Here is a 12,779-nt window from a genome sequence, read left to right on the forward strand (position 1 = left end):
CTTTCGTCGGTTTAAAGAAGAAATATTGAAATTTATTAAAACTTAAACTTAAACTCTAATTTGGTTGATGCCCAAGGATACACGCTGTGCCCACGATAGCATGCAAACACGATGCCCACATGCAAATAGAGATAGAAAAGAGCAGGAGAAAAAATAAATTAGAGAGGTTTGAGGCAATATCAGTAGAGTTTCTTGTGACTGTGCTTCACGCTCACTGTAGTCCTATTGTAGGTAATTCTTGCTTTTCCTTGGGGCCCAATATTCTTCTTAAACCTTGTTCACTGTCGGAGACTTTTCTCTCTTGGGGTTCGTGTGTCTTCAATGGATTCCAAAGCTAGTGAGAAAGAGATGGGAGCAGACAGGAAGGAGATGTTCTCAATCCAGGAGCTAAGAGCTTTCTGCCAGTTCAAACACAGTCTTTCCCCAAGTTGGCCAGCAGGGTTGTCATGTGACCGACTGGTATAACCACTTCTGGCTTTGTGTATTGGGAGTATCAGGGAATGGTCCTTTGTTTGCAAGTCTGTCTGCGAATATGCAAAAATGTCTTTCCAGCCAGGGGCCGGACAACCCCTTGTATCAGGCCTTCTCTTCCTCCCAGCAACAACTTGAAATTTAATGTCCATGTGGTGATATTAAAATGCCTCATTCTTGGTAGTGAGGGTCTGCATGACACTAGTTTAAACCCTCTCCAATAGCACCAGCAAAATGCCAGCAAGAAACTCAGTCCCGGCTCTGTTCAGGTGCAAGAGGTTCCATCTCCCTCAGAGCCGGTCCCAATGTCCCAGGAATCTAAAGCCCTCCCTCCTGCACCATCTTTCCAGCCACGCATTCATCTGTCTTATCCTTCTATTTCTATACTCACTTGCACGTGGCACTGGGGGTAATCCGGAGATTACTACTTTTAAGGTCCTGCTTGTTCATATCTTGCCTAGCTCTCGAAATTCTGACCGCAAGACCACATCCCTCTTTCTGTCGATCTCGTTGGTCCCGATGTGGACCACGACTGCTGGCTGTTCACCCTCCCCCTTCAGGATGCTCTGCAGCCGCTCAGTAACATCCTTGACCCTGGCACGAGGGAGGCAACACACCACCCTGGATTCGTGTCTGCGGCCACAGAAACGCCTGTCCGTTTCCCTGACCATTGAATCACTAATCACGATGGTTCTTCCAGTCTTCCCTGTACCCCACTGTGCAGCTGAGCCACCCATGGTGCCATGGACTTGACTCTGTCTGCACTCCCCAGGTGAAGCATCACTTACCTCAGTATTCAGAACTGAATACCTGTTGGAGAGTGAGATGCTCTCAGGGGTCTCCTGCACTATTTGCCTGTTTCTTTTTGACTGCCTGGTGGTCACCCATTCCCTCTCTCCCTGCATACTCTTAATCTGTGGAATGATCACATCTATAAATGCAATCCACTGTAGCTCTCATCCTCATGAATGCACCGCAGTGTCGTCAGCGGCTGCTCAAGTAGTGTACTAACCTAGATATTAACACACGCACCCTAACAGTAATGTACTAACCTAGATATTAACACACGCACCCTAACAGTAATGTACTAACCTAGATATTAACACACGCACCCTAACAGTAATGTACTAACCTAGCTATTAACACACGCACCCTAACAGTAATGTACTAACCTAGATATTAACACACGCACCCGAACAGTAGTGTACTAACCTAGATATTAACACACGCACCCTAACAGTAATGTACTAACCTAGATATTAACACACGCACCCGAACAGTAGTGTACTAACCTAGATATTAACACACGCACCCTAACAGTAATGTACTAACCTAGATATTAACACACGCACCCTAACAGTAGTGTACTAACGAGTACTTTGCATCGGTATTCACCGAGGAGAGGGACATGACGGATGTTGAGGTTAGGGACAGATGTTTGATTACTCCTGGTCAAGTCGGCATAAGGAGGGAGGAAGTGTTGGGTATTCTAAAGGGCATTAAGGTGGACAAGTCCCCAGGTCCGGATGGGATCTATCCCAGGTTTATGAGGGAAGCGAGAGAGGAAATAGTTGGGGCCTTAACAGATATCTTTGCAGCATCCTTAAACACGGGTGAGGTCCCGGAGGACTGGAGAATTGCTAATGTTGTCCCCTTGTTTAAGAAGGGTAGCAGGGATAATCCAGGTAATTATAGACCGGTGAGCCTGACGTCAGTGGTAGGGAAGCTGCTGGAGAAGATACTGAGGGATAGGATCTATTCCCATTTGGAAGAAAATGGGCTTATCAGTGATAGGCAACATGGTTTTGTGCAGGGAAGGTCATGTCTTACCAACTTAATAGAATTCTTTGAGGAAGTGACAAAGTTGATTGATGAGGGAAGGGCTGTCGATGTCATGTACATGGACTTCAGTAAGGCGTTTGATAAGGTTCCCCATGGCAGGCTGATGGAGAAAGTGAAGGCGCATGGGGTCCAAGGTGTACTAGCTAGATGGATAAAGAACTGGCTGGGCAACAGGAGACAGAGAGTAGCAGTGGAAGGGAGTTTCTCAAAATGGAGACGTGTGACCAGTGGTGTTCCACAGGGATCCGTGCTGGGACCACTGTTGTTTGTGATATACATAAATGATTTGGAGGAAAGTATAGGTGGTCTGATTAGCAAGTTTGCAGATGACACTAAGATTGGTGGAGTAGCAGATAGTGAAGGGGACTGTCAGAGAATACAGCAGAATATAGATAGATTGGAGAGTTGGGCAGAGAAATGGCAGATGGAGTTCAATCAGGGTAAATGCGAGGTGATGCATTTTGGAAGATCCAATTCAAGAGTGAACTATACAGTAAATGGAAAAGTCCTGGGGAAAATTGATGTCCAGAGAGATTTGGGTGTTCAGGTCCACTGTTCCCTGAAGGTGGCAACGCAGGTCAATAGAGTGGTCAAGAAGGCATACGGCATGCTTTCCTTCATCGGACGGGGTATTGAGTACAAGAGTTGGCAGGTCATGTTACAGTTGTATAGGACTTTGGTTCGGCCACATTTGGAATACTGCGTGCAGTTCTGGTCGCCACATTATCAAAAGGAAGTGGATGCTTTGGAGAGGGTGCAGAGGAGGTTCACCAGGATGTTGCCTGGTATGGAGGGCGCTAGCTATGAAGAGAGGTTGAGTAGATTAGGATTATTTTCATTAGAAAGACGGAGGTTGAGGGGGGACCTGATTGAGGTGTACAAAATCATGAGAGGTATAGACAGGGTGGACAGCAAGAGGCTTTTTCCGAGAGTGGGGGATTCAATTACTAGGGGTCACGAGTTCAAAGTGAGAGGGGAAAAGTTTAGGGGGGAAAGTGTACTAACATAGATATTAACACACGCACCCTAACAGTAGTGTACTAACCTAGATATTAACACACGCACCCTAACAGTAGTGCACTAACCTAGATATTAACACAGGCACACTAACAGTAGTGTACTAACCTAGATATTAACACACGCACACTAACAGTAGTGTACTAACCTAGATATTAACACACGCACACTAACAGTAGTGCACTAACCTAGATATTAACACACGCACACTAACAGTAATGTACTAACCTAGATATTAACACACGCACACTAACAGTAATGTACTAACCTAGATATTAACACACGCACCCTAACAGTAGAGTACTAACCCAGATATTAACAGACGCACACTAACAGTAGTGTACTAACATAGATATTAACACACGCACACTAACAGTAGTGTACTAACCTAGATATTAACACACGCACACTAACAGTAGTGTACTAACCTAGATATTAACACACGCACACTAACAGTAGTGTACTAACCTAGATATTAACACACGCACACTAACAGTAATGTACTAACCTAGATATTAACACACGCACACTAACAGTAGTGTACTAACCTAGATATTAACACACGCACACTAACAGTAGTATACTAACCTAGATATTAACACACGCACACTAACAGTAATGTACTAACCTAGATATTAACACACGCACACTAACAGTAGTGTACTAACCTAGATATTAACACACGCACACTAACAGTAGTGTACTAACCTAGATATTAACACACGCACACTAACAGTAGTGTACTAACCTAGATATTAACACACGCACACTAACAGTAATGTACTAACCTAGATATTAACACACGCACACTAACAGTAATGTACTAACCTAGATATTAACACACGCACACTAACAGTAGTGTACTAACCCAGATATTAACACACACACACTAACAGTAATGTACTAACCTAGATATTAACACACGCACACTAACAGTAATGTACTAACCCAGATATTAACACACGCACACTAACAGTAATGTACTAACCCAGATATTAACACAGGCACACTAACAGTAGTGTACTAACCTAGATATTAACACACGCACACTAACAGTAGTGTACTAACCTAGATATTAACACACGCACACTAACAGTAATGTACTAACCTAGATATTAACACACGCACACTAACAGTAATGTACTAACCTAGATATTAACACACGCACACTAACAGTAGTGTACTAACCTAGATATTAACACACGCACACTAACAGTAGTGCACTAACCTAGATATTAACACACGCACACTAACAGTAGTGTACTAACATAGATATTAACACACGCACACTAACAGTAATGTACTAACCTAGATATTAACACATGCACACTAACAGTAGTGTACTAACATAGATATTAACACACGCACACTAACAGTAGTGTACTAACCCAGATATTAACACACGCACACTAACAGTAGTGTACTAACATAGATATTAACACACGCACCCTAACAGTAGTGTACTAACCTAGATATTAACACACGCACACAAACAGTAATGTACTAACCTAGATATTAACACACGCACACTAACAGTAATGTACTAACCTAGATATTAACACACGCACACTAACAGTAGTGTACTAACCCAGATATTAACACACGCACACTAACAGTAATGTACTAACCTAGATATTAACACACGCACACTAACAGTAATGTACTAACCTAGATATTAACACACGCACCCTAACAGTAGTGTACTAACCTAGATATTAACACACGCACACTAACAGTAATGTACTAACCTAGATATTAACACACGCACACTAACAGTAATGTACTAACCTAGATATTAACACACGCACACTAACAGTAGTGTACTAACCCAGATATTAACACACGCACACTAACAGTAATGTACTAACCTAGATATTAACACACGCACACTAACAGTAATGTACTAACCTAGATATTAACACACGCACCCTAACAGTAGTGTACTAACCTAGATATTAACACACGCACACTAACAGTAATGTACTAACCTAGATATTAACACACGCACACTAACAGTAATGTACTAACCCAGATATTAACACACGCACACTAACAGTAGTGTACTAACCTAGATATTAACACACACACACTAACAGTAATGTACGAACCTAGATATTAACACACGCACACTAACAGTAGTGTACTAACCTAGATATTAACACACGCACCCTAACAGTAGTGTACTAACCTAGATATTAACACACGCACACTAACAGTAATGTACTAACCTAGATATTAACACACGCACACTAACAGTAATGTACTAACCTAGATATTAACACACGCACACTAACAGTAGTGTACTAACCTAGATATTAACACACACACACTAACAGTAATGTACTAACCTAGATATTAACACACGCACACTAACAGTAATGTACTAACCTAGATATTAACACACGCACACTAACAGTAGTGTACTAACCTAGATATTAACACACGCACACTAACAGCAGTGTACTAACCTAGATATTAACACACGTGCACTAACAGTAGTGTACTAACCTAGATATTAACACACGCACACTAACAGTAATGTACTAACCTAGATATTAACACACGCACACTAACAGTAATGTACTAACCTAGATATTAACACACACACACTAACAGTAATGTACTAACCTAGATATTAACACACGCACACTAACAGTAATGTACTAACCCAGATATTAACACACACACACTAACAGTAATGTACTAACCCAGATATTAACACACGCACACTAACAGTAATGTACTAACCCAGATATTAACACACACACACTAACAGTAATGTACTAACCTAGATATTAACACACGCACACTAACAGTAGTGTACTAACCTAGATATTAACACACGCACACTAACAGTAGTGTACTAACCTAGATATTAACACACGCACACTAACAGAAGTGTACTAACCTAGATATTAACACACGCACACTAACAGTAATGTACTAACCTAGATATTAACACACGCACACTAACAGTAATGTACTAACCCAGATATTAACACACGCACACTAACAGTAATGTACTAACCTAGATATTAACACACGCACACTAACAGTGATGTACTAACCCAGATATTAACACACACACACTAACAGTAGTGTACTAACCCAGATATTAACACACGCACACTAACAGTAGTGTACTAACCCAGATATTAACACACGCACACTAACAGTAATGTACTAACCCAGATATTAACACACGCACACTAACAGTCGTGTACTAACCCAGATATTAACACACACACACTAACAGTAGTGTACTAACCCAGATATTAACACACACACACTAACAGTAGTGTACTAACCCAGATATTAACACACGCACACTAACAGTAGTGTACTAACCCAGATATTAACACACGCACACTAACAGTAGTGTACGAACCCAGATATTAACACACGCACACTAACAGTAATGTACTAACCTAGATATTAACACACGCACACTAACAGTAGTGTACTAACCCAGATATTAACACACGCACACTAACAGTAGTGTACTAACCCAGATATTAACACACGCACACTAACAGTAGTGTACGAACCCAGATATTAACACACGCACACTAACAGTAATGTACTAACCTAGATATTAACACACGCACACTAACAGTAGTGTACTAACCCAGATATTAACACACGTACACTAACAGTAATGTACTAACCTAGATATTAACACACGCACACTAACAGTAATGTACTAACCTAGATATTAACACACGCACACTAACAGTAGTGTACTAACCTAGATATTAACACACGCACACTAACAGTAGTGTACTAACCTAGATATTAACACACGCACACTAACAGCAGTGTACTAACCTAGATATTAACACACGCGCACTAACAGTAGTGTACTAACCTAGATATTAACACACACACACTAACAGTAATGTACTAACCTAGATATTAACACACGCACACTAACAGTAATGTACTAACCCAGATATTAACACACACACACTAACAGTAATGTACTAACCCAGATATTAACACACGCACACTAACAGTAATGTACTAACCCAGATATTAACACACACACACTAACAGTAATGTACTAACCTAGATATTAACACACGCACACTAACAGTAGTGTACTAACCTAGATATTAACACACGCACACTAACAGTAGTGTACTAACCTAGATATTAACACACGCACACTAACAGAAGTGTACTAACCTAGATATTAACACACGCACACTAACAGTAGTGCACTAACCTAGATATTAACACACGCACACTAACAGTAGTGTACTAACCTAGATATTAACACACGCACACTAACAGTAGTGTACTAACCTAGATATTAACACATGCACACTAACAGTAATGTACTAACCCAGACATTAACACACGCACACTAACAGTAATGTACTAACCTAGATATTAACACACGCACACTAACAGTAATGTACTAACCTAGATATTAACACACGCACACTAACAGTAATGTACTAACCTAGATATTAACACACGCACACTAACAGTAATGTACTAACCCAGATATTAACACACGCACACTAACAGTAGTGTACTAACCACACTAACAGTAATGTACTAACCTAGATATTAACACACGCACACTAATAGTAGTGTACTAACCCAGATATTAACACACGCACACTAACAGTAATGTACTAACCTAGATATTAACACACGCACACTAACAGTAATGTACTAACCTAGATATTAACACACGCACACTAACAGTAATGTACTAACCTAGATATTAACACACGCACCCTAACAGTAGTGTACTAACCTAGATATTAACACACGCACACTAACAGTAATGTACTAACCTAGATATTAACACACGCACCCTAACAGTAGTGTACTAACCTAGATATTAACACACGCACACTAACAGTAATGTACTAACCTAGATATTAACACACGCACCCTTACAGTAGTGTACTAACCGAGATATTAACACACGCACACTAACAGTAATGTACTAACCTAGATATTAACACACGCACACTAACAGTAATGTACTAACCTAGATATTAACACACGCACACTAACAGTAATGTACTAACCTAGATATTAACACACGCACACTAACAGTAATGTACTAACCCAGATATTAACACACGCACACTAACAGTAATGTACTAACCTAGATATTAACACACGCACACTAACAGTAATGTACTAACCTAGATATTAACACACGCACACTAACAGTAGTGTACTAACCTAGATATTAACACACGCACCCTAACAGTAGTGTACTAACCTAGATATTAACACACGCACACTAACAGTAATGTACTAACCGAGATATTAACACACGCACACTAACAGTAATGTACTAACCTAGATATTAACACACGCACACTAACAGTAGTGTACTAACCTAGATATTAACACACGCACACTAACAGTAATGTACTAACCTAGATATTAACACACGCACACTAACAGTAATGTACTAACCTAGATATTAACACACGCACACTAACAGTAGTGTACTAACCTAGATATTAACACACGCACACTAACAGCAGTGTACTAACCTAGATATTAACACACGCACACTAACAGTAGTGTACTAACCTAGATATTAACACACGCACACTAACAGTAGTGTACTAACCTAGATATTAACACACACACACTAACAGTAATGTACTAACCTAGATATTAACACACGCACACTAACAGTAATGTACTAACCCAGATATTAACACACACACACTAACAGTAATGTACTAACCCAGATATTAACACACGCACACTAACAGTAATGTACTAACCCAGATATTAACACACACACACTAACAGTAATGTACTAACCTAGATATTAACACACGCACACTAACAGTCGTGTACTAACCTAGATATTAACACACGCACACTAACAGTAGTGTACTAACCTAGATATTAACACACGCACACTAACAGTAGTGTACTAACCTAGATATTAACACACGCACACTAACAGTAATGTACTAACCCAGACATTAACACACGCACACTAACAGTAATGTACTAACCTAGATATTAACACACGCACACTAACAGTAATGTACTAACCTAGATATTAACACACGCACACTAACAGTAATGTACTAACCTAGATATTAACACACGCACACTAACAGTAATGTACTAACCCAGATATTAACACACGCACACTGACAGTAGTGTACTAACCACACTAACAGTAATGTACTAACCTAGATATTAACACACGCACACTAATAGTAGTGTACTAACCCAGATATTAACACACGCACACTAACAGTAATGTACTAACCTAGATATTAACACACGCACACTAACAGTAATGTACTAACCTAGATATTAACACACGCACACTAACAGTAATGTACTAACCTAGATATTAACACACGCACCCTAACAGTAGTGTACTAACCTAGATATTAACACACGCACACTAACAGTAATGTACTAACCTAGATATTAACACACGCACCCTTACAGTAGTGTACTAACCGAGATATTAACACACGCACACTAACAGTAATGTACTAACCTAGATATTAACACACGCACACTAACAGTAATGTACTAACCTAGATATTAACACACGCACACTAACAGTAATGTACTAACCTAGATATTAACACACGCACACTAACAGTAATGTACTAACCTCGATATTAACACACGCACACTAACAGTAATGTACTAACCCAGATATTAACACACGCACACTAACAGTAGTGTACTAACCACACTAACAGTAATGTACTAACCGAGATATTAACACACGCACACTAACAGTAGTGTACTAACCCAGATATTAACACACGCACACTAACAGTAATGTACTAACCTAGATATTAACACACGCACACTAACAGTAATGTACTAACCTAGATATTAACACACGCACACTAACAGTAAATGTACTAACCTAGATATTAACACACGCACACTAACAGTAATGTACTAACCTAGATATTAACACACGCACCCTAACAGTAGTGGACTAACCTAGATATTAACACACGCACACTAACAGTAATGTACTAACCTAGATATTAACACACGCACCCTAACAGTAGTGTACTAACCTAGATATTAACACACGCACCCTAACAGTAATGTACTAACCTAGATATTAACACACGCACACTAACAGTAGTGTACTAACCTAGATATTAACACACGCACACTAACAGTAATGTACTAACCTAGATATTAACACACGCACCCTAACAGTAGTGTACTAACCTAGATATTAACACACGCACACTAACAGTAGTGTACTAACCCAGATATTAACACACGCACACTAACAGTAGTGTACTCACCTAGATATTAACACACGCACACTAACAGTAGTGTACTAACCTAGATATTAACACACGCACCCTAACAGTAGTGTACTAACCCAGATATTAACACACGCACCCTAACAGTAGTGTACTAACCTAGATATTAACACACGCACCCTAACAGTAGTGTACTAACCTAGATATTAACACACGCACACTAACAGTAGTGTACTAACCCAGATATTAACACACGCACACTAACAGTAGTGTACTAACCCAGATATTAACACACGCACACTAACAGTAGTGTACTAACCTAGATATTAACACACGCACACTAACAGTAGTGTACTAACCTAGATATTAACACACGCACACTACCAGTAGTGTACTAACCTAGATATTAACACACGCACACTAACAGTAGTGTACTAACCTAGATATTAACACACGCACACTAACAGTAGTGTACTAACCTAGATATTAACACACGCACACTAACAGTGGTGTACTAACCTAGATATTAACACACGCACCCTAACAGTAGTGTACTAACCCAGATATTAACACACGCACACTAACAGTAGTGTACTAACCTAGATATTAACACACGCACCCTAACAGTAGTGTACTAACCCAGATATTAACACACGCACACTAACAGTAGTGTACTAACCCAGATATTAACACACGCACACTAACAGTAGTGTACTAACCTAGATATTAACACACGCACCCTAACAGTAGTGTACTAACCCAGATATTAACACACGCACACTAACAGTAGTGTACTCACCTAGATATTAACACACGCACACTAACAGTAGTGTACTAACCTAGATATTAACACACGCACCCTAACAGTAGTGTACTAACCCAGATATTAACACACGCACCCTAACAGTAGTGTACTAACCTAGATATTAACACACGCACCCTAACAGTAGTGTACTAACCTAGATATTAACACACGCACACTAACAGTAGTGTACTAACCCAGATATTAACACACGCACACTAACAGTAGTGTACTAACCCAGATATTAACACACGCACACTAAGAGTAGTGTACTAACCTAGATATTAACACACGCACACTAACAGTAGTGTACTAACCTAGATATTAACACACGCACACTAACAGTGGTGTACTAACCTAGATATTAACACATGCACACTAACAGTAGTGTACTAACCTAGATATTAACACACGCACACTAACAGTAGTGTACTAACCTAGATATTAACACACGCACACTAACAGTAATGTACTAACCTAGATATTAACACACGCACACTAACAGTAGTGTACTAACCTAGATATTAACACACGCACACTAACAGTAGTGTACTAACCTAGATATTAACACACGCACCCTAACAGTAGTGTACTAACCCAGATATTAACACACGCACACTAACAGTAGTGTCCTAACCTAGATATTAACACACGCACACTAACAGTAGTGTACTAACCTAGATATTAACACACGCACCCTAACAGTAGTGTACTAACCCAGATATTAACACACGCACACTAACAGTAGTGTACTAACCTAGATATTAACACACGCACCCTAACAGTAGTGTACTAACCCAGATATTAACACACGCACACTAACAGTAGTGTACTAACCCAGATATTAACACACGCACACTAACAGTAGTGTACTAACCTAGATATTAACACACGCACCCTAACAGTAGTGTACTAACCCAGATATTAACACACGCACACTAACAATAGTGTACTAACCCAGATATTAACACACGCACACTAACAGTAGTGTACTAACCCAGATATTAACACACGCACCCTAAAAGTAGTGTACTAACCCAGATATTAACACACGCACACTAACAGTAGTGTACTATCCCAGATATTAACACACGCACACTAACAGTAGTGTACTAACCTAGATATTAACACACGCACCCTAACAGTAGTGTACTAACCCAGATATTAACACACGCACACTAACAGTAGTGTACTAACCCAGATATTAACACACGCACACTAACAGTAGTGTACTAACCTAGATCTTTACTGATACTCCCCTAACAGTAGTTGCTCGTCAACCAATTACCTTCTAGCTTTCTTGTGACTCCGCTCCGCTGCTGTCCCGAATGGTAAGTGTTCTAGTCCACGATCCTCGGGATTTAATTCTCCGCTCCTTGCTCTGTGTT

Source organism: Heterodontus francisci, unplaced genomic scaffold (assembly GCF_036365525.1).
Source record: "Heterodontus francisci isolate sHetFra1 unplaced genomic scaffold, sHetFra1.hap1 HAP1_SCAFFOLD_559, whole genome shotgun sequence".
Taxonomy (NCBI): domain Eukaryota; kingdom Metazoa; phylum Chordata; class Chondrichthyes; order Heterodontiformes; family Heterodontidae; genus Heterodontus; species Heterodontus francisci.